We start from the raw sequence: 27,038 nt of genomic DNA on the forward strand, positions 1-27,038 counted from the left end.
TAGTTTATCCTTGTTTTTTTTGTTTTTTTTTTCCTTCAGAAATGTCATTTATTACAGAGGTCAGAAGAGTGATCACCAGGGACAGTCACTGGAGGGGAGGGGGAGATCAGGGCTCCAACGATGATTGGAGGAGAGGGATTCAAGGATGGAGGAAAATGGGGAGGGGGGGCCCAAGTGCCCCAGCCCCTCTAATGCCTCCAGATAGAGGGGTCCCCCGTCTGCCCAGCCTCCCTTCTGTTTCCAGCTTTAAGAGGGGGCTGGGGAAAGGGTGTAGTATGACTGGGTCAAGTTGGGGTTGAGGCTGGGTGGGGGGGGGAGGGGAGAAAGGGCCCCCCCCTTTCACATGCCCTCACAATACTGATCTCCTGGTGGGTGACAGGAGACGGGCACCCCCCTCCACCCCCCGCCCAGTTATAGGAGGAAAGGATTAATGTTAGGGGCTGGGGATCCTGTGGGCATCATGGGAGGCAGGCCAGGGCCCCCCGCAACGGTAAGATGAAGGCCGGTGGGGCCCCAGGACCAGGGGGCACAGGACTAAGATGCAGCTGGCTCAGAGTGAGTGTGGCTGGAGGCGGAGGCTGGAAGAGGTTGGTGAGGGACGGGCCAGTGGTCGTGCCAGGGGCTCCGGTTGGCAGGAAGGGATTAGAGGCCTTGGGTCCTGGAGGGGCTGGCCCTGGTCGAGTCACCAAAGAGTCCAGGTCCACGAGGGCGGCGTTGGGCCCCAGAAACGACTCCGGCGTCTTTTGTGTTGGCGGCATAGGGGCGGGTGGTACTGTCGGTGGGGGATTCACCACGGCCTCCGCCAGGGAGCCCCCCAATCCACTGAGGTCGAATGCCCCGGGGCTCTGCGCCGGGACCTCTCCAGCCAGAAGCTCCAGCTCCCCTGTGCTGCTACCTGAGGTGGGCAGTGCTGTCCGAAGGCAGTCAAAGTGAGAAAATTCATCCGGCTCTGCGTCGAAGCCCCCATCACTGGGGTGCCGTTGGTGCTGGGCTTTGCTGGGGAGCCTCCCCAGAGGTCTGAGAAAGCCGGTGCTGGTGCCCACGGGTCAGGAGACACAGCATGGCGGGACCGAGACAACCAGAGACACCCGGGGAGACTGCCGGGGGGCGGGGCAGGGCCCCGGGTGGGTAGGTGGGGGGCCGGGGCTGGGGACAGGGGCCGAGGAAGGGCCAGGCGGCCAGACAGGGGGAGGGGGCCCCGAGCTGGACACCCTGGGGAGCCGCGAGGGGTCCGGGGAAGGGGAAGCCCAGCCCCGCCCTCCCGCCCTGCTCACCCCGGGGCTCCTGGGGCTCCGGCTCCCGGGAGGGGGGGGGGGGGGGGGGCTACCACCGAGCACAGGGGAAGCGACCAGAGTTTATCCTTATTTTTTTTTCAGAAATAGATCTGAGTTATTGTAAGTTTTTAAGTTCTTTCAAGAGGGTATGACCTAGGGAGAAATGTGTTTAATAATCTCTAGACCTGTCCTCTGGTTTGTGAATTACCACAATAACTGTTTTGTGTCCTGAAACTGTGTCCAGAGTCCCAGTTGTCCTGTGATCAAAAGCCCTGGTGTTCTACTACTTCTCTTCACTCTGGATCTAAGATCCAGGATTGTGACACAGATCCAGTGATGGACCACGCATCAGATTCTGTCCCTGGTTACAACAAAGGGACCCCCATAACTTCCTTCTGGCAGGGTCTGATTCTCTTACCAGGCTGAGAGTTTTGAAAATTACCATTACTGTCACTGACTCAGTTGCCTTCAAGGGCTACTGCTGACTTTTTGGGGGGAAGGCCTGCAAAGGATTTCACTCCATTTTTATTGTGATACAAAAGCTTTCTGGCTGATTCTCTAAGATTTCTTGTACTGAAAAATTGTTTCAGCTTGTGTTTTGGGGGGAATTTACCACTTTAGAAAAATTTTTTTGAGGTATTAAAGGTGTTTGTTTTGGAAATTTGGGAGAATTTATGGAAGTATCTGACTTTTCTGCACCATCTTGGTGTTGCTCTCTTTGTTTACAGTTAATGTAAACAATTATATGCCAGTACAATTGATATTCTAAATGAAATGGATGAATATATACAAAAATGAAAATTGTTCAAATTAATGGAAAAGGGAAAACTGTTTAAGGCATTATTCAATTTTTGGAAGGGTTTTGTGGGGAGCTCAGGCAAATTCCTGGCTTTTCTTTGCAATCTTGACTTTTCAATTGCTCTTCTCCCTACTCATTTCTTCCACTTCAATTCATATTGCACTCAACTGCCCAAGTGGTTTCTCAAAGACATGGTCTGACCAGGTCACTACCTTGTTCAAAGACTCCCAGTTTTTCCATATTACCTCCAGGGTCAAATATGAAATTCATTATTTGACATATATAAACTGTTCGCAACTAAGCTACTTCCCAGCTTTCTAGCCTTTATGTACTATGTACTAATCTACTTTCAGCTCCTAAAACATGAGCTTCCATCTCCTTTATGTTAGTTCCATCATGTCTGGGAGTTTCTGCTCCCCCTCATTCACCAAAAAGGTTTATTTCTCCAGCTTCCTTAAAGATTACACTCAAAACCTACCTTTTGTAGGAGTACATTCCCAATTTCCTCAGCTGTTAATGCCTCTCATTCAAATTACCATCTAAACATTTATATACATAGTAACATACATATCTAATACCTCATTATTTCAATAATGTTTCTTCTATTAGAATGCAGACTTCTTGAAAATATGGAATGCATTTTGTTTTTATTCACATTTTTAGAACTTCACATATTGTCTTACACATTGTAGGGTTCTAGTCTACAGAGCTTTGGGATCTTCTCCCAGTCATATAGACCTTGCAGAGGTGAAAAATGTCAACTTTGAGGCAATCCAAAGAGAGAAAATTGAGTTCAAACCTTCAATTAAGAGGTTAGGCATCTGTAGTACCAAAGTACATGCCCAAGTCAAGGGTATGGAAGTGCCTTATGGAAAAGATAGTGCAGCAATGTTTTATCTGTTGTGTTTGCAAATGTTTCCTTAATTTACAATGTTATCTAATCTCATTTTTTTCATTTTAACTCTTGAATTCTGTATGCTTGTTTTATGTTTGGATGAGAAAATAACTTTTTTTTAAAAAAATTATATAACTTTTATTTGTTTTCCAAAAAAATTAGAAAAGAGGTTCCGGCCAAGATGGCGGAGAGAAGACAGGCACAGGCTTAAAGTCTCCTGATATCTTCCCCATCTATCACATGAAACAAACCTCTTACAAGAAAGCCGAACCAGGAAACCCAGAAAGAAAAGCCAGGAGAGGAAGATCTACCTCAGGATTTGTCTCCCACAGCAGCCTTGGCTGAGTACCGGCAGGTGAGTCTGGGCTCCAAGGGAGACGCAGCCTGGGATCAGCCAGATTAACAGCTGAATTGGAACCCAGAGTCTGAGGGCCCAAGAGCTGGACCTGCTGGAGCAGCTGTGCAGCTGGACTAAAGGGGCTTCGGTCCGCGGGGAAGCAGAGGCGCTGGTGTTGGTGCTGTGCCTCTGGAGCTTGGGGACCGGGCTGGGGGAAGAGTTCTGGTGCAGGAGAATAGCAGACACCATGCCTAGGCTTCTCAGGTCTGAAAAACTCTGAGGGCACGCCTCCATTGCACAGAGGCCTCTCCTCAAACAAAGGCAAATTACTTCTGCCTCAGGCCCAGGTTTTTGAGCAGAACCAGCCCAGCTGAGGAATCACCTCAGGCCAGGGTAAAGCCCATCATTGATTGAAGGCAAAGGAATTCAATAGATCCAAGTCCTGCCTTTGGGCAAAGGGAGAAGGCCTCCCAACCAAGGTCACAGACACCCCAGAAAGGGCAACCAGCACCTCCTACTGGCCAGCCAGAGAAACTGCACTCAGTAAAGCCTTCAGCAATCTCTAGCCCAGGTGAACCAGCACCCCTCCAAACTCAAGGTCTTAGTATAATGAAGAAGGGTCAGCAGAAAGGCGGATCCATAGAAAAATTTCTGGAAGGGAAAGACGCCAACTCAGAGAGACCTGGAACCTCTGAGGAGAATACAATCTGGTCTCCAGCACAGAAAAACTTCCTTGAAGAAATAAGGAAGGAACTTAAAAATTTGGGAGAGACAATACCTTAGAAAGTACAATTGGACAAACACAAAAGAAGAATAAATCTCTCAGATCATCAATTGGACAATTACAAAATGAGAATAATTCTCTCAGATCCTCAAACGAGCAAATGCAAAATGAAATTAATTCTCTCAAAACCTCAATTGGTCAAATGGAAAGCTCTTTCAAAAGTAGAATTGACCAACTGCAAAAGGAGTTACAAAAGGTTAATGAAGAAAACTCCTCCCCAAAAAAAATAATGGAGTCTACAGAAACTAATAACTCCATGAGACAGCAAGAGTCAGTTAAACAAAATCAAAAAAAAGAAAAAATAGAAGCAAATGCAAAATACCTCATCAACAAAACCACTGACCTCGAGAATATATCGAGGAGGGGCAACCTGAAAATTATAGGACTTCCTGAAAACATTGAAGAGAAAAAAAGCATGGACTTAATATTGCAGGATCTAGTGATGGAAAACTGCCTTGATATCATGGAATCAGAGGGCAAAGTAGTTATTGAAAGAGTACATCGATCCCCACCAGAAAAAAGATCCTAAAAATGAAAACACCAAGGAATGTTGTGGCCAAACTGCAGAACTATCAGATAAAAGAGAAAATCCTGCAAGCAGCCAGAAAGAAACAAGTTAAATATCAAGGAGCCACAGTAAGGATCACACAGGACCTGGCTGCATCAACTTTAAGGGATCAAAGGGCCTGGAATGAGATATTTCGAAGAGCATGGGAGCTTGGTCTGCAGCCAAGAATCTACTTTCCTGCAAAGCTGAGCCTTCTCTTCCAGGGAAAAAGATGTACATTTAATGAAATGGAAGAATTCCAAAAATTTCGGATGAAAAGACCAGAGCTAAACAGAAAATTTGGACATCAAACAGGAGGTTCAAGAGACACATGAAAAGGCAAAAAAAAGGGGGGAGGTGGTAAAAGGAAAAAAAATGCAATCCAGTAAGTTGAAACTGACTATATCCCAGCATGGTGAGGGGGGGAGAGACTCTCATAAATCCTGAGAAATGTAACTCTAACAGAGAGAATATACCTAGCCAGAAATGATGGACATCCATGACCTATCCATGAGACTGCTATCTAATGGGATGTAACTGGTTTTAACCCCACTTGGGAGAAAGACTCTAATAACCCTCAGGAATTTTGACTCTATTCAATAGAATATACTGAACTAGAAGGGACAGACAGAATTTTCTATGACCTAGATAGAATGATCTAAAAAAAATATACTACCTCCCTAAAAAGGGAGACAGGAAAGAGACAGGAGGAGGGAGGGGATTGAATGGGACAAATCTCATTACACTAAGAGGTACAAAAAACCTATGGTAATAGAGGGGAAGAAGGGAGCAGAGGAGAAACACCTGAATCCTCTTCTCATCAGACTTGGCTAAAAGTCAACCTACACATACTCAGTTAACTCATAAAACATCTAACCTTTCAAGTATTAAAAGGGGAAAAGGGGAGGGGTGACAGATAAAGGGAAGGGGAGTGGGGGAAATAACAAAAGGAAGGGAAGGGAAAAGGGAAAAAGGGAAAGGGGAAAGAAAGGGGAGGGTGTGATATAGGAGGGCAAATACACTGAAGGGGGTGGTATTCAAAAACAAAATGCTGGGGAATATGGATAAAAGGGGGGAAAGGGGGAAAAATACAAACAGAGGGAAGATAGCACAGAGGGCAATAAAGAATTAGTAATCATAACCTTGAATGTGAATGGGATGAACTCTACCTTAAAACATAAGCAAATAGCAGAGTGTATTAAAAACCAGGATCCTACAATATGCTGTTTACAAGAAACTCATTTGAAGTAGAGAGATACATATAGAGTAAAGGTAAAAGGTTGGAACAAAATATATGTTGCCTCAGCTGAAGTAAAAAAAAGCAGGGGTAGCAATCCTTATCTCAGACAAAGCAGCAGCAAAAATAGATAGTGTTAAAAGAGATAAGGAAGGAAACTTTATTCTCCTAAAAGGTACCATAGACAATAAAGTCATTTCAATATTGAATATATATGCACCCAGTGGGACAGCACCCAAATTCTTAGAGGAGAAGCTGAAAGAATTACAGGAAGACATAGACAGCAAAACTCTACTAGTGGGAGACGTCAACCTCCTGCTATCAGATCTAGATAAATCAAATCATAAAACAAACAAGAAAGAAATTACAGAGGTTAATAGATTGCTAGAAAAATTAGATATGGTAGATTTATGGAGGAAACTGAATGGGGATAGAAAGGAATATACCTTTTTCTCATGGAACTTATACAAAAATTGACAATGTACAAGGACATAAAAACCTAATGATCAACAGCAGAAAGGCAGAAATAGTGAATATATCTTCCTCAGATCACAATGCAATAAAAGTCATATGCAATACTGGGCCAAGGAGATATAGACCCAGAACAAATTGGAAAATGAATAACTGCATGTTAAAAAATGAGTGGACCAAAAAAAATTATAGAAAGAATTAAGCATTTTATCCTAGATAATGATAATGATGAAACAACATACCAAAACCTACCGGATTCATTCAAAGCAACTCTCAGGGGATATATTATAGCTCTAAATGCTTATATGAATAAATTGGAGAAAGAGGAAATCAATGAACTAAACATGCAACTAAAAAAATTAGAGAAAGAACAAATCAAAAATCCCCAATGAAATACCAAATTAGAAATTCTAAAAATTAAAGGTGAAATTAATAAAATCAAAAGCAAAAAAAAAAACCTATTGAATTAATAAATAAAACCCAAAGTTGGTATTATGAAAAAACCAATAAAATTGATAAACCTCTGGTCAATTTGATTTAAAAAAAGAAAGAAGAAAACCAAATTACTAGTATTATAAATGAAAAAGGTGAACTCACCACCAATGATGAGGAAATTAAAGCAATAATTCAAAATTATTTTGCCCAACTCTATGCCAATAAATTTGATAATCTAAGTGAAATGGATGAATATTTACAAAAACATAAATTGCCCAGGTTAAATGAAGAAGAGTTTAAATACCTTAACAAGCCTATCTCAGAAAAAGAAATTCAACAAGCCATTATTGAACTCCCTAAAAAAAAAAATCTCCAGGGCCAGATGGATTCACAAGTGAATTCTACCAAACATTTAAGGAACAATTGGTTCCAATCCTATATAAACTCTTTGGAAAAATAGGGAAAGATGGAACTCTGCCTAACTCTTTCTATGAGACCAAAATGGTACTGTTACCTAAACCAGGAAGAGTTAAAACAGACAAAGAAAATTATAGACCTATTTCCCTGATGAATATATGTGCAAAAATCCTAAATAAAATCTTAGCAAAACGACTACAACAAGTCATCACTAGGATAATACATTATGATCAAGTAGGTTTTATTCCAGGAATGCAGGGCTGGTTCAATATTAGGAAAACTGTTAGTATACTCCATTAAATCAACAGCAAACCTATCAGAAATCATATGATCATATCAATAGATACTGAAAAAGCTTTTGAGAAAATACAGCATCCATTCCTATAAAAAACACTAGAGAGTGTAGGAATAAATGGACTGTTCCTTAAAATAATTAGCAGTATCTATCTGAAACCATCAACAAGCATTATATTCAATGGGGAGAGGCTAGAGGCATTCCCAATAAGATCAGGGGTCAAACAAGGGTGCCCATTATCACCACTACTATTCAATATTGTATTAGAAATGTTAGCATCAGCGATTAGAGAAGAAAAATAAATTGAAGGAATTAGAATTGTGAAGGAAGAGACAAAACTCTCACTCTTTGCAGATGACATGATGGTCTACCTAGAGAATCCAAAGAAATCATCTAAATAACTACTGGAAACAATTAGCCATTTTAGCAAAGTTGCACGTTATAAAATAAACCCTCATAAATCCTCAATTTTTCTATATATGTCTAGCAAGAAACAGCAGGAAGAGCTAGAAAGAAAAATCCCATTCAAAGTAACCTCAGACAATATAAAATATTTGGGAGTCTATTTGTCAAGACAGACTCAGAATCTTTTTGAAAACAATTATAAAACACTTCTGACACAAATTAAATTAGATTTAAATAACTTGGCAAATATCAACTGCTCATGGATAGGTAGAGCTAATATAATAAAAATGACAATTCTATCCAAACCAAACTATCTGTTTAGTGCCCTACCAATCAAAATTCCAAAAAATTACTTTAATGAGTTAGAAAAAAATGTAAGTAAATTCATATGGAGAAATAAAACGTCAAGAATTGCCAGGAGCTTAATGAAAAAAATGCAAAAAAAGGTGGCTTAGCACTACCCGATCTAAAATTATATTATAAACCATCAGTCATCAAAACTGTTTGGTATTGGCTAAGAAATAGAGTGGTGGACCAGTGGAATAGACTAGGTGTAAAAGCAGGAGAGGATTATAGTAATCTGCTGTTTGATAAACCCAAAGAGCCTGACCATTGGATTAAAAACTCCCTCTTTTATAAAAACTGCTGGGATAATTGGAAGTTAGTATGGAAGAAACTTAGATTAGACCAACACCTCACACCCTTTACCAAGATAAGATCCAAATGGTTACAGGACATAGACATAAAAAACAATACTATAAGCAAATTAGAAGATCAAGGACTAGTCTGCCTCTCAGATCTATGGAAAGGGCAACAGTTTATGACTAGGGAAGAGTTGGAGAACATCACTAAAAACCAATTAGATGATTTCGATTACATTAAATTAAAAAGCTTTTGCACAGACAAAACCAATGTAATCAAGATTAAAAGAAATATAGTAAATTGGGAAACAATCTTTACAACTAATGATTCTGACAAAGGATTCATTTCTAAAATACATAGAGAACTCAGTCATATTTTTAAAACAAAAAGCCATTCCCCAATTTACAAATGGTCAAAGGATATGCAAAGGCAATTTAGAGATGAGGAGATCAAAGTAATCCCTAGCCATATGAAAAAAAGCTCTAAATCACTAATTATTAGAGAAATGCAAATTAAAGCTTCTCTGAGGTACCACCTCACACCTGTCAGATTGGCCAGTATGATCATTGTTGGAAGGGATGTGGGAAATCTGGGACACTATTACACTGTTGGTGGAGCTGTGAACTCATCCAACCCTTCTGGAGAGCTATTTGGAACTATGCCCAAAGGGCAACAAAAATGTGCATACCTTTTAACCTAGCAATACCACTACTGGGTCTATACCCTGAAGAGATGAGGGAAAAGGGTAAAAACATTACTTGTACAAAAATATTTAAAGCAGCCCTCTTTGTGGTGGCAAAGAATTGTAAATCAAGTAAATGTCCTTCAATTGGGGAATGGCTTAGCAAACTGTGGTATATGTATGTCATGGAACACTGCTGTTCTATTAGAAACCAGGAGGGATGGGATTTCAGGGAAACCTGGAGGGATTTGCATGAACTGATGCTGAGTGAGATGAGCAGAATCAGAATATCACTGTACACCCTAACAGCAACATGGGAGTGATGTTCAACCTTGAAGGACTTGCTCATTCCATCAGTGCAACAATTGGGAACAATTTTTGGCTGTCTGCAAAGGAGAGTACCATCTGTATCCAGATAAGGTACCGTGGAGTTTGAAAAAAGTACGAGGACTATTCCCTTTAATTTGGAATAAAAACATATCTTATTGTCTGATCTTGTTACCTCTCAGAATTCTGTTCTCTTTAAGGATATGATTTCTCTCTCATCACACCCAAATTGGATCAAGGTAAAACATGGAAACAAAGTAAAGACTAACGGAGTGCTGTCTGTGGGGTGGGGGTGGGGGAGGGAAGCAAGATTGGGGGAAAATTGTAAAACTCAAATAATATCTTTAATAAAAAAAGATTCATAAATAAGACTAGAAAAGAGACTCACTGGGTTAGTTTTGGGTTGTTTGGTAATGCAGATACTAGAGGACATTTTTGATTGCACCTCAAGTAGAATTGTTTTATGTGTTAAAGTTATAATTAAAGATCCTTCTATCTGTGTAATTAGTTAAAGCACCCTAAGAATTAATGAGTGTCATTGAATAATTTCCCATAAGAAATTTTGGATATTCATTGAGTATGTTCTTACAAAAATCATAGAATTTGAATGTTAGAAAATGAAATCTCACTAACCCATAATAAAAATATATTCATCCAGCTACTATTTATAGATCTCAAAGGAAGAGGAATCTATCACTTAATTAATTTAATTTTAGAACATATCTAATCATTAGAAATATTTTTTGTAACATCAATTTCAACTTGACTTCTTGAGAATTCAAAGCTATTATTAGTCTTATGAAAAAATGCTCTAAAACACTACTGCTTAGAAAAATTCAAGTGAAAATAACTGATGTACTGCTCACACCTATCAGATTGACTAAAATTCCAGAAGAAGAAAATGGCAATCTTGAGGAGATGTGGAAAAATAAGTACATTTTTGCCATTGTACTTTTAGTGGAATCGTAAACTGGCATATCCATTCCAGGGAACTATTTGTAAGATTGTCCAAAAGACTATCATTCTGGCAAACCCTTTGACCCAACAATACCACTACTAGGCCATACCAGAAAGAAATAAAAGCAAAAGGAAAAAGACCAATATGTACAAAAATATTTATATCAGCTTTGTTTGTGGTGCTAATTGGAATTCTTCACGAATTGGGGAATTGTTGAACAAGTTGTTATCTATGAGTGTGATGGAATACTATTGTGTTGTAAGAAATGATGAAGGCAATGATTTCTAAAAATCTAGAAAAACACATGAATATTATAAAGTTAAGTGAGTAAAACCAGGAGAACATTCTATTATAGATAATTGTGAAAGACTCAGTTACACTGATTAATAAAATGATCCATAATAATTCTAATGTATTCATGATTAAAAGTGATGAACTCAGTACACATTAAATAATATTTTATTATTTTCTTTAGTTTTCTTGCTTTTTTTGCAACATGGCCTACCTATCTAAAAATGTTTTGCATAGATTCACATGTATAATAGCTATCTTAATGCTTGTCTTCTCAATAAGAGAGGGAGCGAGATGGTAAGGAGAGAAAGAATTTGAAAATCAAAATTTAAAGATGAATGCTGAAAAAATCAAAACTACAAAAAATAATTAAAGCAGCATCAACTTGACTTATTTGCAACTTCTAATCCTTGCTCTTGGTTCCGTCCTCTGTGAATTACCTCTCTATCTGAAAGTCTTTTAAATGCTGGGGAATAGTTATCATGTTGATTCTTTTTTTCCCTTTAGGTTACACAAGCTTTTTCATCTGATGCAGAGATTCCTTCATCTGATCCTCATATACTACACAAGGTCAGGTGCTATTGAAGTTATCTTACTATGGACATTCTCCATCTTAACAGTATTCTCCTTAAACTGCTTTACCTAGAACTTCACACAGCACTTTAGATGTGGTCTGATGAAGGAGCATTATAATGGAACTATCACCTATCTAGTAGTAGCTAAGTGGTGCAGTGGATAGAGCACCAGACCTGGACCCAATAAGAAAGATATGAGGTTTAATTCAGTCTCAGATATTTATTATGTGACTGACTATGAACAAATCATCGAATTACTGTTTGTCTGAGTTGCTTCACCTTTTAATATGGATAATAACAGCACATGTCAGAGTTGTTGTGAGGATCAAATGAGGTATAATTGTAAAGGATTTAAAACAGTGTTTGGGAAATAGTGAACATTATACAAATGGTAGTCATCATTATTCTTAATTGTTAATAATTTCTAGACCCTCTGCCCTGTTAATGTAGCCCACAGTCATATTCAAATACGTTTGCTGTCTTGTTACACTGTTAATACATTTGGAACTTACACTCTACTGACACTTCCATCTTTTTCAGAATAGCAGGGATTTAGCTACAATTCCAATTCTTACACTTGGAAAGATGATTTGTTTTATTACAGAGTAAGATTTTATATTTCTAATTAATCAGTTTAATCTTAATACACATAGACCTGTTCTAAAGTTTGTCAAAGTTATTTTGGATCCTGATTTTTCATTTGGTGAGTTAGTAATTGCTCCAAGCATTCTGTTATCTGAAAATGAGTGCTCCAGTAGTGAGGGTGAAGACGGTATACTGTATCTTATTTTAAGCAAGGAGTTTGTCAGAAAAGTACATATTAATACTGGGATATTAAGACATATCAAGATGCAAGATATATGGTGTAGTGTGGGGAATCTATGTCTTACTTAACTTTTTTTCCTCATGGATTTGTGATTATCTGCTCATTCCCCATGTGCTGACTTGGTGCTGAATTACCTCTTTAAATCTCTTCAAGGCTTCTAATCATATTATTCAGTTTGTCTGCAGGTCTCTGTTTCCTCTCAGATACTGGCAGTAAATGACTTCTGAGGAATTATTTGACCTCTGTTGTTGTGATATTTGGCCTTAGCTACAAGATGTTTGAACACATGGGAGAAGTATAAAGAAAGTAGATTCAGTTTTCTAAGTTAGAGCTTTTCTTTTAAGAGTGTAAATGTGTTGTTAAGTTTTTTGAAAGTATTATTATATTTTCAGTATGTTGACATTGTATTTACTACAAATGTAACTTGCATGTATTAAATCAAAACATTAAAACTAAATTATTCAAATATTACAAAATATAACTAATCCATTTAATTGTAAACACATAATTTGGTGAGATAAAGGTATTTCTAAAAAAAATCTATGAAAATTCACAAGAGATTAATAATTGAAAATAGATCTCCTTAGTCCAAAAGTACATTAACATATAACTCTCAGGAATGTAGCATTTTCCCAATATTATCTCAGTTGTTCTGATAACAACCTATAAGGTAAGCAAGAATTATTATAATTTTCCTATTTAATTTTAGGGAATTTAATTTTGGAAATTAAAAATCAGTGGTGGTAATTGAATTTCTCATGGTCAATGACAGTATAATGTCTGTGACCTGAATCCATTTGCTCATGATGATAAAATCAGTGGTTTTTTAACTCCCTTAAATTGCCATCAAAAATGTGCCTCACAAGACATTTTACTTTGTTTTTCATTCTAACTTTTATAGTAATGATTCATGAAACAATTTACCATCATAAAGTCTAAATTTTGAATAGGGATTAGAACTATATTTGCTAACATTTTATTTTACAGATGAGGAAAGATGTCCAGAGATACTAGATTATTTTCCTATGATTATCTACTTAGTAGAAATTATTTAATTAGTAGAAAAATCATTCTTAAGACAGGGTTCTTTTTCTTTTGTTACATGACCCCTATATTTATTGCCCAATATTTATCTCAACCCAGGTCCACAATAAGATGAGAAAGCATGGAAAGACAGAGACCTCAGAGCATTATAATTTATTCCAGATCTACCAGAACTCTTCTTTAATTGAATAAAATCAGTGACCTTAGTTCTAGTTCACTTAAGTAAATAATTCTTAGCTTGCCTTTTCCCCTTAAATTAATTTAATTTAATTTAACATGATTTTAAGTGACCCCTCACTGCACCAGAACAATAATTTTACTCCTCATTAATCTATTCATTTTCACACCTATGACAGCAGATATTCTAAGTCTTTTCATTATTTTATAAACCTACAAGTTCTCAACTGAGAACCTTGCCTTATATTTCATTGAAAAAACAATTGAAGCCATTCTGTAGAACTCCTCTACTCCCATATATTTCATATCATATTACTCAATTGTCTTCTGCAAACATCTCCTTCATCTTTTCTTACATTAAAAACTGGCCCTTCTCCTTACCATGACAAACCACTCTATCTGCCCATGTAACCTCATTCTATTCTATCCTCTTGAGCTCTTTCTCTTCTCCCAATTACCTCATTTATCTTCACTCTTTTCCTGTCTACTGTCTAGTTTTCTACTAACTACAAAAACACTCATATATTTCCCATCCTCAAAACAAAGCTCATTTGAGGCATCCATCCCCACTACCTAACAACTCATTTTCTTTTTTCTTTTTATTGATATTTTATTATTATTATTATGAAAATTTATCAACATTCATCCATATGCATATATATTTTTTATACTACATAATTTCCTTCCACCTTCCCTTCCCAACCCCATCCCTTCAGCAATGCTCAGACGAATTTTGTACATAGACATTTCTGTTAAACATATTTACAGGTTAGTAATTTTCTATATGATGAATTAGGAATGGGATAGGAAAGAAAATAGTAGTGTAATTTTTTTTAAGTGAATGTAGTGTTTGCCACATTCTGAGGGGTTGTTTTGTTTTGTTTTGCTTTGTTTTCTTTTGATTTTCTTCCCCTGGAGATAGCATGGTCCATAGTCAATCTAAGGGCTCTTCTAGCTTTCTGAACTGCTAAGAGGATCTACATCTATCAAGCTACATTCAACTCACAATGCTTTTATTAAAGTGCAGAACATTCACTTTGTTCTGCTCCCTTTGCTCAGCATTAGATCTTATAATTCTTTTCGTACTTCTCTAGACTCTGATCATTCATGGTTTCTTATAGAACAATAGTAGTCCATTATATTCACATACCATAATTTGTTCAGCCATTCCTTTTGTTTAATTTCTAGAGAAAGCAGTACAATCTATATATCAAAAAAGTACCAATTACTCTTTTCTTTTTTAAATAGTTTGCAATCTGACTTCCAAACTCAACCCTCAACCTTTTAATTCTCTCTAAAGTGATCAATGATCTTTTAATATTATACCTTTTCACAATCATCTGAATTCTTGACATCTTTGAAGTCTTTGACACTGTCAGTTAGCATTTTCTATTGGATACTGTTAATTCTCTAGGGTTTCATAACATTGCTTTCTCCTAATTCTCCCTCAACCTGCCTGATTAGTCATGCTGCTTCTTTTGGTTAAGTGTGGTTTGAGCATGATTCAGGTTAGATTGTTGAAATTTCAAGTTACTTCTTGGAAGAAAAAGGAAATTCACACAGCTATAGCAGGAAAATAATATTAAAATATAAAATAAACTGAGGATTTCTTGAATTGCTTTAGATTATTACATATCCATTTCCAAAATTGTCATAGCAGCCAAGTATCAGAGTATTCCTGGAAGTCAGTATTACACATTATAAACTCAGGTAAAAAGAAAATGACACTAGACTGAGTTTGTACCTCCCTTCATACAAACTAGTCACAATGTAGATCTTGAGATAAAATGTTTTGATTGATGTCTTTTTAAAAAAAATTGCAATAATTTTACTAATATTCCTCTTCCACCCTTCCAGGAAGTTAATCCATATAGCAAATTGTATATGTTAATGACCAAAAATACTAAAAGGAAAAAGGGGGCTTTTTATAACTCTTGGTAGATTTCGCTTTTCTTCAAAGTGGTAAGGAGACGGTGGTTTTCCACATCTCTAATTTTAAGTCATTTTTCCTCTTGATACAATTCCTCCCTCATTCAACCACTTTCTTTTTTATTCTAGGGAAATTCATTTTTGTTTCTATGAAACTTTTTAGTTTTATAGTTCAGTAAATAATTTTTTTCTATTTTATTTTTTTTAAATGCCTCTATCATTTTTTTATTACAAGTACATCGTTTTTAGGTTTTTGCAAGGCAGTGAGGTTAAGTGGCTTGCTCACGGCCACACAGCTAGGTAATTATTAAGTGTCTGAGGCCGATTTGTACTCAGGTACTCCTGACTCCAGGGTTAGTGATCTATCCACTGAGCCACCTAGATATCCCTATAAATACATCTTTTACTTATAGTTTTGAAAATTATGTGTGCTGTTTTTCTTCTGATTGTTTTGTTTCATTCTTCAATGTAAATTAAGGTAACATCCATTTAATATATATATTGGTCTAAGCCTATTTTCTGCCTGATGGTTTTCCAGTTTTTAACAGCAGTTTTCATCTATTTGTGACTTCTTTCCTAAGCAATTTATGTTCAATGTTTTATTTTTTCTTTTTTTCCATTGAAGATGTTATTTATTTTAAGTTTTACAATTTTCCCCCTGATCTTACTTCCCTCTCCCCACCACCCACAGAAGACAGTCAATCTTTACATTGTTTCTATGTTATACATTGATCCAAATTGAGTGTGATGAGAGAGAAATCATATCCTTAAGGAAGAAACAAAGTCTTAGAGATAAAAAGATCAGACAATAAGATATCTGTTTTTTTTCTAAATTAAAGGGAATAATCCTTGAAATTTCTTCAAACTCCATGGATCTTTATCAGGATACAGATGGTATCCTCCATTGCAGACAGTCCAAAATTGTCCCTGATTATTGCACTGATGAAATGAGTGAGTCCATTGAGGTTGATCATCTACTCCATGTTGCTGTTAGGGTGTACACTGTCTTTTTGGTTCTGTTCATTTTATTCAGGATCAGTTTGCGCAAATCCCTACAGGCTTCCCATCCCTTCTATTTTCTAATAGAACAATAGTGTTCCATGACATACACAGACCAAAGTTTGCTAAGCCATTCCCCAATTGAAGGACATTTACTTGCTTTCCAAATCTTCACCACCACAAACAGGGCTGCTATGAATAATTTTGTACAAGTGACGTTTTTACCTTTTTCATCATCTCTTCTGGATATATACCCAGGAGTGGTATTGCTGGGTCAAAGGGTATGCATATTTTTGTTGCCCTCTTGGCATAGTTCCAAATTTCTCTCCAGAAAGTTTGGATGAGTTCACAGCTCCACCAACAATGTTATAATGTCCTAGATTTCCCACAACCCTTCACAAAATGATCATTATCATTTCTGGTCATATTGGCCAGTCTGAGAGGTATGAGGTATTTCAGACAAGCTTTAATTTGCATTTCTCTAATAAGCAATGATTTAGAGCAATTTTTTTTATATGACTATGGATTGCTTTGATCTCCACATCTGTAAATTGCCTTTGCGTATCCTTTGACCATTTGTCAATTGGGGAATGGCTTTTTTTTTTTAAAAATATGACTCAATTCTCTGTATATTTTAGAAATGAATCCTTTGTCATAAACATTAGTTGTAAGCATTGTTTCACAGTTTACTACATTTCTTTTGAGCTTGTTTACAGTGGTTTTATCTGTGCAAAAGTTTTTTTTAAATTTAATGTAATCGAAATCATCTGGTTTGTTTTAATGATGTTCTCCATCTCTTTGTTATTCTTAAACTGCTTCCCATTTCACAGATCTGACAGGTAAATTAGTCCTTTATCTTCTAATTTGGTTATAGTATTGGTTTTTATGTCTAAATCCTCTATCCATTTGTATCTTATCTTGGTATAGATTGTGAGGTGTTGGTCTAATCTAAGTTTCTTCCACACTAATTTCCAGTTTTCCAGGCAGTTTTTATTGAAGAGAGAGTTTTTATCCCACTAACTGGACTCTTTGCCTTTATCAAACAGCAGATTACTATAAACATTTTCTGCTATTGTACCTAGTCTATTTGACTGATACACCACTCTATTTCTTAGCCAGTAGAGAGTTGTGATGACTGCTGCTTTATAATGTAATTTTAGATCAGGTACGGCTAAGCCCACTTCTTTTGCACTTTATTTCATTGAATACCTGGAAATTCTTGAATTTATGAATTTATGAATTTACTTTCAACTTTTTCTTAATCATTAAAGTCATGTTTTTTGAATTTTGATTGGTAGGGCACTTAACAGGTAATTTAGTTTTTGTAGAACTGTCATTTTTTTATATGAGCTCTACCTATCCATGAGCAATTAATGTTTACCCAGTTATTTAAATATGATTTAATTTGTTGAGAAGTGTTTTATAATTGTTTTTCAAAAGTTTTTGAGTCTGCCTTGGCAAATAGACTCCCAGGTGTTTTATATTTTCTGAGGTTACTTTAAATGGGATTTCTCTTTTTAACTCTTCTTACTGTATCTTGCTAGTCATATGTATATATATGTTGAGGATGAATGAGGGTTTACTTATATCTTGCAACTTTGCTAAAATTGCTAATTGTTTCCAGTTGTTGTTCGAATGACTTCTTGGATTCTCTAGTTATACTGTCATGTCATCTGCAAACATTGAGAGTTTTGGTTCTTCCTTTCCAATTCTAATTCCTTCAATTTCTTTTTCTTCTCTAATTGCTGAAACTAACATTTCTAATATGATATTGAATAGTAGTGGTGATAATGGGCATTCTTGTTTCACCCCTAATCTTATTGGGAATGTCTCTAGCCTCTCCCCAGTGAATATAATGCTTGTTGATGGTTTCAGATAGATACTACTTATTATTCTAAGAAACAGACCATTTATTCCTACACCCTCTAGTGTCTTTAGTAGGATTGGGTGCTGTATTTTTTTCAAAAGTTTTTTCAGAATCTGTTGATAGGATCATATAATGTCTGATGGGTTTGTTGTGGATATAATTGACTAGGCTAATAGTTTTCCTAATATTAAACCAACCCTACATTCCTGGGATGAATCCTACTTGGTCAAACTGTTTTATCCTAGTGATAAATTGCTATAATCATTTTTCTAAGATTTTTAAGATTTTTTGCATCTATATTCATCAGAGATATAGGTCTGTAATTTTCTTTCTCTGTTTTAACTCTTCTTGTTTCAGGTATCAGCACCATATTGGTTTCATAGAAAGAGTTAGGCAGAGTTCTGTCTTCTATTTTTTTCAAAGCATTTATATAGAATTGGAACCAATTATTCCTTAAATGTTTGGTAGAATTCACTTGTGAATCCATCGGTCCCTGGAGATTTCATTGATGGCTTGTTGAATTTCTTTTTCTGAGATAGGGTTGTTTATGTATTTAATCTCCTCTTCCTTTAACCTGGGAAATTTATACTTTTGTAAATCTTCATCAATTTTACTTAGATTGCAAAATTATTGGCTTAGAGTTGGGCAAAATAATTCTGAATTATTACTTTAATTTTCTCCTCTTTGGTGGTGAGTTCACCTTTTTCATTTATGATATTAGCAATTTGGTTTTCTTCTTTCGTTTTTTTAATCAAATCGATCAGAGGTTTATAAGTTTCATTGGCTTTTTCATAAAGCCAACTTCTGGTTTTATTTATTAATTCAATAGTCTTTTGCTTTAGATTTTATTAATTTTGCCTTTAATTTTTAGAATTTCTAATTTTGTATTTTAATTGGTGATTTTTAATTTGTTCTTTCTCTAATCTTTTAGTTGCATTTTTAGTTCATTGATTTCCTGTCTCTAATTTTTTCATGTAAGCATTTAAAGATATATAATATATCCCCTGATAGCCACTTTGCGTGAATCCCATAGGTTTTAGTATGTTGTTTCATTATTGTCATTATCTAGGATAAAATAATTAATTCTTTCCATAATTTGTTTTTTTTTTTATCCACTTATTCTTTAAAATGAGGTTATTCAGTTTCCAATTAGTTCTGGGTCTATATCTCCCTGGTCCAATATTGCACATGATTTTTATTGCATTGTGATCCGAGAAAGATGTATTCATCATTTCTTCCTTTCTACAGTTGATCATTAGGTTTTTATGCCCTAGTACATGATCAGTTTTTGTATAAGCTCTATATACTGCAGAGAAAAAAGTATATTCCTTTCTATCCCCATTCAGTTTCCTCCATAAGTCTATCATATCTAGGTTTTCTAATAATCTGTTTTCCTCATTAACTTCTTTCTTATTTATCATTCAATTTCTCTAGATCTGGGAGTTTGATGTCTCCCACTAGGACAGTTTTCCTGTGTATGTCTTCCTGTAGTTCTTTCTGCTTCTCCTCTAAGAATTTGGATGCTTTTTGTTTGGGTGCATATATATATATATATATGTATATATACATATATATATATATATATTCAGTATTGAAATCACTTTATTGTCTATGGTACCTTTTAGAAGGATATAGTTTCCTTATTTATCTCTTTTAATGCTATCTATTTTTTGAGGCTACTTTGTCTGAAATCAGGATTGCTACCCTTGCTTTTTTTCACTTCAGCTAAAGTAAAATATATTTTGATCCAACCTTTTCCCTTTACTCTATATGTATCTCTCTGCTTCAAATAAGTTTCTTTGTAAGCAGCATATTGAAGGGTTCTGGTTTTTAATCCACTCATGTATTCAGTTTTAAGGGAGAGTTCACCCCATTCACATTTAAAGTTATAATTACTAACTCTTTATTGCCCTTCATGCTATCTACCCTATGCTTGTATTTTTTGCCTTTCCCCCCCTTATGCATAATTCCCCAGTATTTTGTTTCTGAATACCACCCCCTTCAGTGTGTTTGTCCTCCTATATCCTTCCCCTCCCCTTTCCTTCCCCTTTCCCTTTATTTCCCCTTCCCTTCTGTTAGTTTCCCTTTTTTCTCCTTCTCTCTTTCTCTGCCTCCCTCCTCTTTTCCCCTTTTAATTCTTGAAAGGTTAGATGTTTTTTTTTAAGTTAACTGAGTTAACTATAAACCACCTTTAAGCCAAGTCTTGTGAGAAAAAGATTCAGGTGTTTCTCATCGCCTCCCTTCTTCCTATCTAATTGGTCAATTCTACTTTTGAAAGAGCTTTCCATTGACCAATTGAGGTTTTGAGAGAGTTATTTTCTTTTTGCATTTCCCCAATTGAGGATTGGAGAAAATTATTCTCATTTTGTATTTGTCCAATTGAGGATCTGAAAGAATTATTCTCATTTTGTATTTGTCCAATTGTATTTTCCAACAATTTGTTTTCTTGTTGCAAGGTGTTAATTGACTCTCCCAGATTTTCCAATTGATTTTTAAACTCCTTCCTTATTTTGTCAAGGAAGTCTTTCTGTGCTGGAGATCAGATCATATTGTCCTCAAAGGTTCTGGTTCTCTCTGAGTTAGGTTCTTTTCCTTCCAAGAATTTTTGTATGGGTCCACCTTTCTGCTGACCTTTCTTCATTTTGCTCAGACCTTGAGTTGGGCAGAGGTTGGTTCACAGAGCTTTGGTGTTGGGATCCCTAGAGGTTTACTCCCTGAGCACAATACCTCCAGCCAGCTAGTAGGCAGTGCTGCTTGCTTTCTTTGAAGTGTCTGTGACCTTGATTGAGGCCTATTCCCTTAGCCAAGAGGGAGTGATTTGAAGCTGTTAAATATTTTGTCTTCAATCAATGGTGGGTTCTACCCTAGGATGAGGTCATCCTTCTCCCTATTGTCAACTGAGTTGGTTCTTCTGCTCAAACACCTGTGCCTGGGGAGAAGTAGTCTGTAATTGTGTTTGTTCTGGGAAGAGCCTTCAGTGGCAATGAAGGTTGTGTACTTGGAGTTCCTCAGACCAGAGGAATCCAGGGATCATGTCAGCATTTCTCATACAATAGAATCCTTTCCCCAGCCCTGTTGGCAAGTTCCCAAGGTTCAGAGACAACACCAATGCCTCTGCTCCCTAGTTGACCCAAGCCCTCAGCAGTCTACCAGGCTCTAGCCCTGCTAATCAAGCAGGTCCAGCTCTCTGGCCTTCAGGCTCCTGGGGCTCCAACCCAGCCACTAATCAGGCTGATCCAAGGCTGATCTGCCCTCTGCAACTGTATTCACCCAGGACCACAGAAAACAAATCCTGAGGTAGATGTTCTTTCTCCTTGCTTTTCTTTCTGTGTTTTGTGGATCAGATTTCTGTTAAGAGGTTTGATTCATATTATAGATGGGGAAAGATCAGGAGACTTTAAAACTGTGCCTGTCTTCTATCCACCATCTTGGATGGAAGTCCCTTTTCTGTTTTATTTAACACTGAATTATTGACATTCATTGTTACTACCTGGTCTCTTCAGTTGACCAGCCTCTCTATAGTTTAACCAAGAGAAGACATTTTTGGCAGTTACTGTTTTATTAAATAGTTTGACGGCTGGAAATTCTATTCTCTTTACAACCATAACTCTTTTTATCATTTCCCTTAATTGATGGTCTAGAACTTTGTTCAACTATATGAATTTGGTATTATTTTTATCATGTTCTCTAAAATTTCTAAATGTTAATTAGTAAATTTAGCATTAAAATTTGAAGTTACAGTGATCATGGGACCATTATATCATATAAGAGTAGTTCAGTAATTAGTACAGAATATTCATCCAGGAATGTAAGTTGTTATTTCTTTAAGGAATACTTGGTATTTGAATCTATTAAGGTATTGGGTGTGTTTTGAATGACTGATTCCCATTTTATATATTGCGCAGTTAAATTAAGTAGGATTTATCTTTCTATTATTACTTCATGGATTTTTCTTTATCCATGAAAGCAGTTAATTTCTGAGGGTTTATTTTGTCACCTGGTACTACTTGGTAGAAGGTATTTTGTCAGTAATATATTTGTTGATTCTTTATGGTATTCTAAACAAACCAACATATAATCAGCATACAAGGGAGAGTCATATCTTTTTTTTATATATCTTTTTTTGCTATTTTTTGCAAGACACGGGATTAAGTGACTTGCCTATGATCACAGAGCTAAGTAATTTTTAAGGTACTTGAGGTACTGAGGTACTTGAACTCAGGTCCTCCTGACTCCAGGACTGAGCTCTATCCACTGCACCACCTAGCAGCTCCTTTGTTTTATATATCTTAATACTTTTAAGGTGCCACAATTGAAAGACTGCTAGGACTGAAGTCAGAAAGCTTTAGCTTTTGAGTTCAAATCTGGCCTCAGAATGTACTAGCTGTGTGAGCCTGGGCAAATCACTAAAGTTTGTTTGCTTCAGTTACTCATCTGAATAATAAGTGAATGAAAGTTAAACCACTCCAAGAAAATCCCAAATGTGGTCATTGTTGGACATGAGAGAAATAACTGAACAACAGCATAATTTTAATTTCTTCCTATGTCTTATTGAGATATCAATCATTTCCAAAAAATGTCAAATAATAGTGGGGATGCCTACACCAAAACCAACCATGTACTAGGCAACAAAAGCCTTATAATCAAATGCAGAAAGGCAGAAATAATAAATACAGAATTCTGAGACCATGATTCAACAAAAATTATATTTAATAAAGGTCATAGAAAGATAAAACATGAACTAATTGAAATTAAATAACTTTATCTTGAGTAATGTATAGAACAAACTGCAAATAATAGAAATAATCAATAATTATATCCAAGAAATGATAATATGAGACATCATATCAAAACTCATGGGATGCAGCCAAGGCAGTTTTTAGGGGAAACTTTAAATCTCTAAATGTCTATATGAATAAAATAGAGGGAAAAAAGAGAACAATGAATTGGGTATGCAATTAAAATTTTAGAAAAAGAACAAATTAAAGATCACTAATTAAATACCAAATTAGAAATTCTGAAAATCAAGGGAGAGATTTATAAAGCTGAAAACAAGAAAACCATTGTCACATAAATAAAACTGTTTGGGTTTTATGAAAAAGTCAAGGAAATAGACAAAGCTTTGGTTAATTTGATTAAATAATAGAGAAGATAACTAAATTATCAGTATCAAAAATGAAAAGGGTAAACTAACCACCAATGAGGAGAAAATTAAAGAGGTAATTCAGAGGTACTTTGCCCAAGTATGCCAATATATTGGATAACCTGAGTGAAATGGATGAATATTTATAAGATTACAAACTACCCAGATCAACAGAAGAGGAAATAAATTATTTAAATAACCCCATTTCAGGAAAAAATGAATTGAAGAAATCATCAATAAACTCCCTAAGCAAAAGCCTCCAGGTCCAGATGTATTTATAAGTGAATTCTACCAAACTTTTAAGGAACAATTAATTCTTATTCTACATAAACTATTTTTTTAGTTTTGTTGCAAGGCAGATGGGGTTAAGTGGCTTGCCCAAGGCCACACAGCTATGTAATTACTAAGTGTCTGAGGCCGGATTTGAACTCAGGTACTCCAGATTCCAGGGCCGGTGCTCTATCCACTGCACCACCTAGCCACCCCTACATAAACTATTTTTATAAAAGGAGAGGAAGGAATTCTACCAAACTCCTTTAATGACATTAACATGGTGCTAATACCTAAACCAGGAAGAACCAAAACAGACAAAGAAAATTATAGACCAATCTCTCCAATGAATATTGATGCAAAAATCTTTAATAAAATTTTAGCAGTGACACTACAGCAAGTTATTACTAGGATAACACATCATGATCAGGTAGGATTTATACAAGATAGTCAGTGATGGTTCAGCATCCAAAATAATGAAACATACCAATAGCAAAACCAAAAAAAATTATATGATTATCTCAATAGATGCTAAGCTAAAAAAGTCTTTGATAAAATATGACATCCATGCCTATTAAAATACTAGAGAGTTTAGGAATCAGTGGAGTTTTCCTTAAAATAATAACTAGTATCTATCCATCCATCAACAAATATGAAATTTGAGTAAACTGTGAGCATTTCCAGTAAAATCAGGGTTGAAACAAGGATGCCCATTAGCACCATTACAATCCAGTATTAGAAATGCTAGCAGTAGGAAGAAGAGAAGAAAAAGGAATTGAAGGAATCAGAATTGGCAATGAGAAAACAAAACTTTCACTCTTTGCAGATAATGTGATGATATTTCTAGAGAATCCAATAAAATCATTTAAAAAACTCCTTGAAACAATTAACAAATTCAGCAAAATAGCAGGATATAAAATAAACCCACATAAATCATCATCATTTCTCTATATATGAACAGCAAAACCCAAGAGCAAGAGATAGGAAGATGAATTCCATTTAAAATCACTATACACAACATTAAATACTTGGGAATCTTTCTCCCAAGACAAACCCTGAAACTGTATGAACACAATTATAAGCACTTCTCACCCAAATAAATTGTTGGAAAAATTGATAAATAATATGCAAAAACCAGACATAGATCTACATCTCACATTCTGTACCAAAATAAGGTCAAAATGAGTACAGAATTTAGCCATAAAGAGCAATACCATAGAGAAATTTATATATCAAGAAATACTCTATTTATCAGATCTATGGAAAGGGGTAAATTTATGACCAAAATGAATTAAAGCACATTATAACTGAAAAATGAATGATTTTGACTATATGAAACTTAAAAGTTTTGCACTAATTAAATCAATGCTGCCAAAATTAGAAGGAAAACAGGAAGCTGGGAAACAATCTTCACAACTAGGAGTTCTGGTAAAGGTCTCATTTCTAAAATATATAGAGATTTTCTTCAAATTTATAAGGTCACAGTCATTTCCTAATTGATAAATGGTCAAAGGATATGAACAGATGGTTTTCAAATTAAGAAATTAAAGTCATATATATAATCATATAAAAATACTCTATATCATTATTGATTAGAGAAATATGAGAAAAAAGGTAAAATGATCCATCTTGTAAAGGTTGTGGGAGGATTGGGACATTGATGCATTGCTGGTGGAGTTGTGAATACATCCAGCCTTTCTGGAGATCATTATGGAACTATGCCCAAAGAGCAATAAAACTATCAATACTCTTTTGACACAGAAATTCCAAATTTAGGTTTATATCCAGAAGTAATTTTTAAAACGCAAAAATTCCTATATGTTTCAAAATAGTCATAGCAACTCTTTTGGTAGTGTCAAAGAATTTTAAATTGAGGGGATGGCTAAGCAATTGGGAAATGGCTAAATAAGCTATGGTACATGAATACTATGAAATACTATTGTTTGAAAAGAAACCATAAATGGTTGGATTCCAGAGAATCATGGAATGAATTAAGGATCTGATGCTGAGTGAAGAGAGTAGAACCAAGAGAACAATGTATACATCAACATTATCAGATGACCATCCTTGAGGGAAGAAGCTCCTCTCAGTTGTCCAGAAAGCTAGAGCAGCTGTTTTAGACTGACTATGGATTATATTATCTCAATCCAGGGCAAGAAAAACAAAACAAAACACCCCCCCCCCAAAACAGCCCTTAGAATCTGATGAACACTTTATAAAAACATATCTCTTATGTATCTCTTTCCCTATTTCCTCACACTAAAATTTACTAGTATGTAAGCATGTTTATCAAAATATGTATGTACAATGCTAACCCAACTGTTTGCTGCTGAGGGGAAGGGGGTGGGAGGGGAGGGTTGAAGGAAATTTTGTAACTTAAAAATATACATGTGCATATGGATGAAAATAAATAAATAAATTTAAAGAAATAATAGTGGGAACAGTGGGCATCCATAGTTTGTTCCCATATCCTTTTAAAAATTTCAGTGTGTCTTCATTACATATGATGTTTCTTTTTGATTTTGGATGAAGGCTTTTTTACAATAATCAAGAAAAATTTCATTATATCTAATCATCCCTTTTCATTCTTAAATGTTTAATGTCTTTTCTTAAAGGCTTTTCCCACATCTATTGAGATAATCAAAAGGCCTTCGCTGTTTTTATTTTAAATATTATTATATTGATTATTTTCCTAATGTTGAATCTTATTTCTTTACCTGGTATATGTCTAACATTGTTATAATGATTTATTTGAGGGATTGCTGTAGTGTTTTTGACAGGATATTATTTACAATTTTAGACCAATATTCATTAATAAAATGATTCTATCATTTTGGTTCTTAATTGGTTTAGAAATTAAGAATTCTTTTTGTCAGGGTAGCTAGGTGATGCAGTGGATAAAGCACCACCTCCTGGAGTCAAGAGGACCCAAGTTCAAATATGACCTCAGGCACTTCATACTTACTAGCTAAGTGACCTTGGGCAAGTCACTTAGCCCTATTGACCTTCAAAAACCAAACCATGTTGGAAATTCCAACATGATTTTTCATCACTTAGAATTTTTTCACTGTTTTTTAAACTTTTTTAAGATTTGTTTTTTTAAATTATTCATCATTTAGGATTTTCCTTGTAAATCTTTTCAATCACTGTATTTTGCTTGTGCTCTCTGAAATGAGTATTATGTTTATTGAATTGTTATTTATAAGGGATTTGTTTACTACGTTTGCTTTTTATGTTTGTTTGCAATCCTTCTTTGGTCATCACAAATTTATATAAAAGTTTCATGCTGGACAGAGAAATATGCATATTTTAGCAGTCCCATAAAGAAGAATGCATGTTTTGTTTTACTTTTTAGAGCTTGTTCCCCAATATATTCACTTCCATATTTTCTCTTTTGTTTAACTTTATGTTA

The 27,038-nt window shown here is 35.7% G+C and overlaps 1 pseudogene; it reads right to left on the minus strand.

Moving 5' to 3' along the window:
* Window positions 1–411: 411 nt before the first annotated feature.
* LOC141489357 (epsin-1 pseudogene) overlaps window positions 412–27,038 on the minus strand; it is a 64,940-nt pseudogene continuing 38,313 nt past the window's right edge.

The sequence above is a fragment of the Macrotis lagotis genome, chromosome 5 (genome assembly GCF_037893015.1).
Source record: "Macrotis lagotis isolate mMagLag1 chromosome 5, bilby.v1.9.chrom.fasta, whole genome shotgun sequence".
Lineage (NCBI taxonomy): Eukaryota > Metazoa > Chordata > Mammalia > Peramelemorphia > Peramelidae > Macrotis > Macrotis lagotis.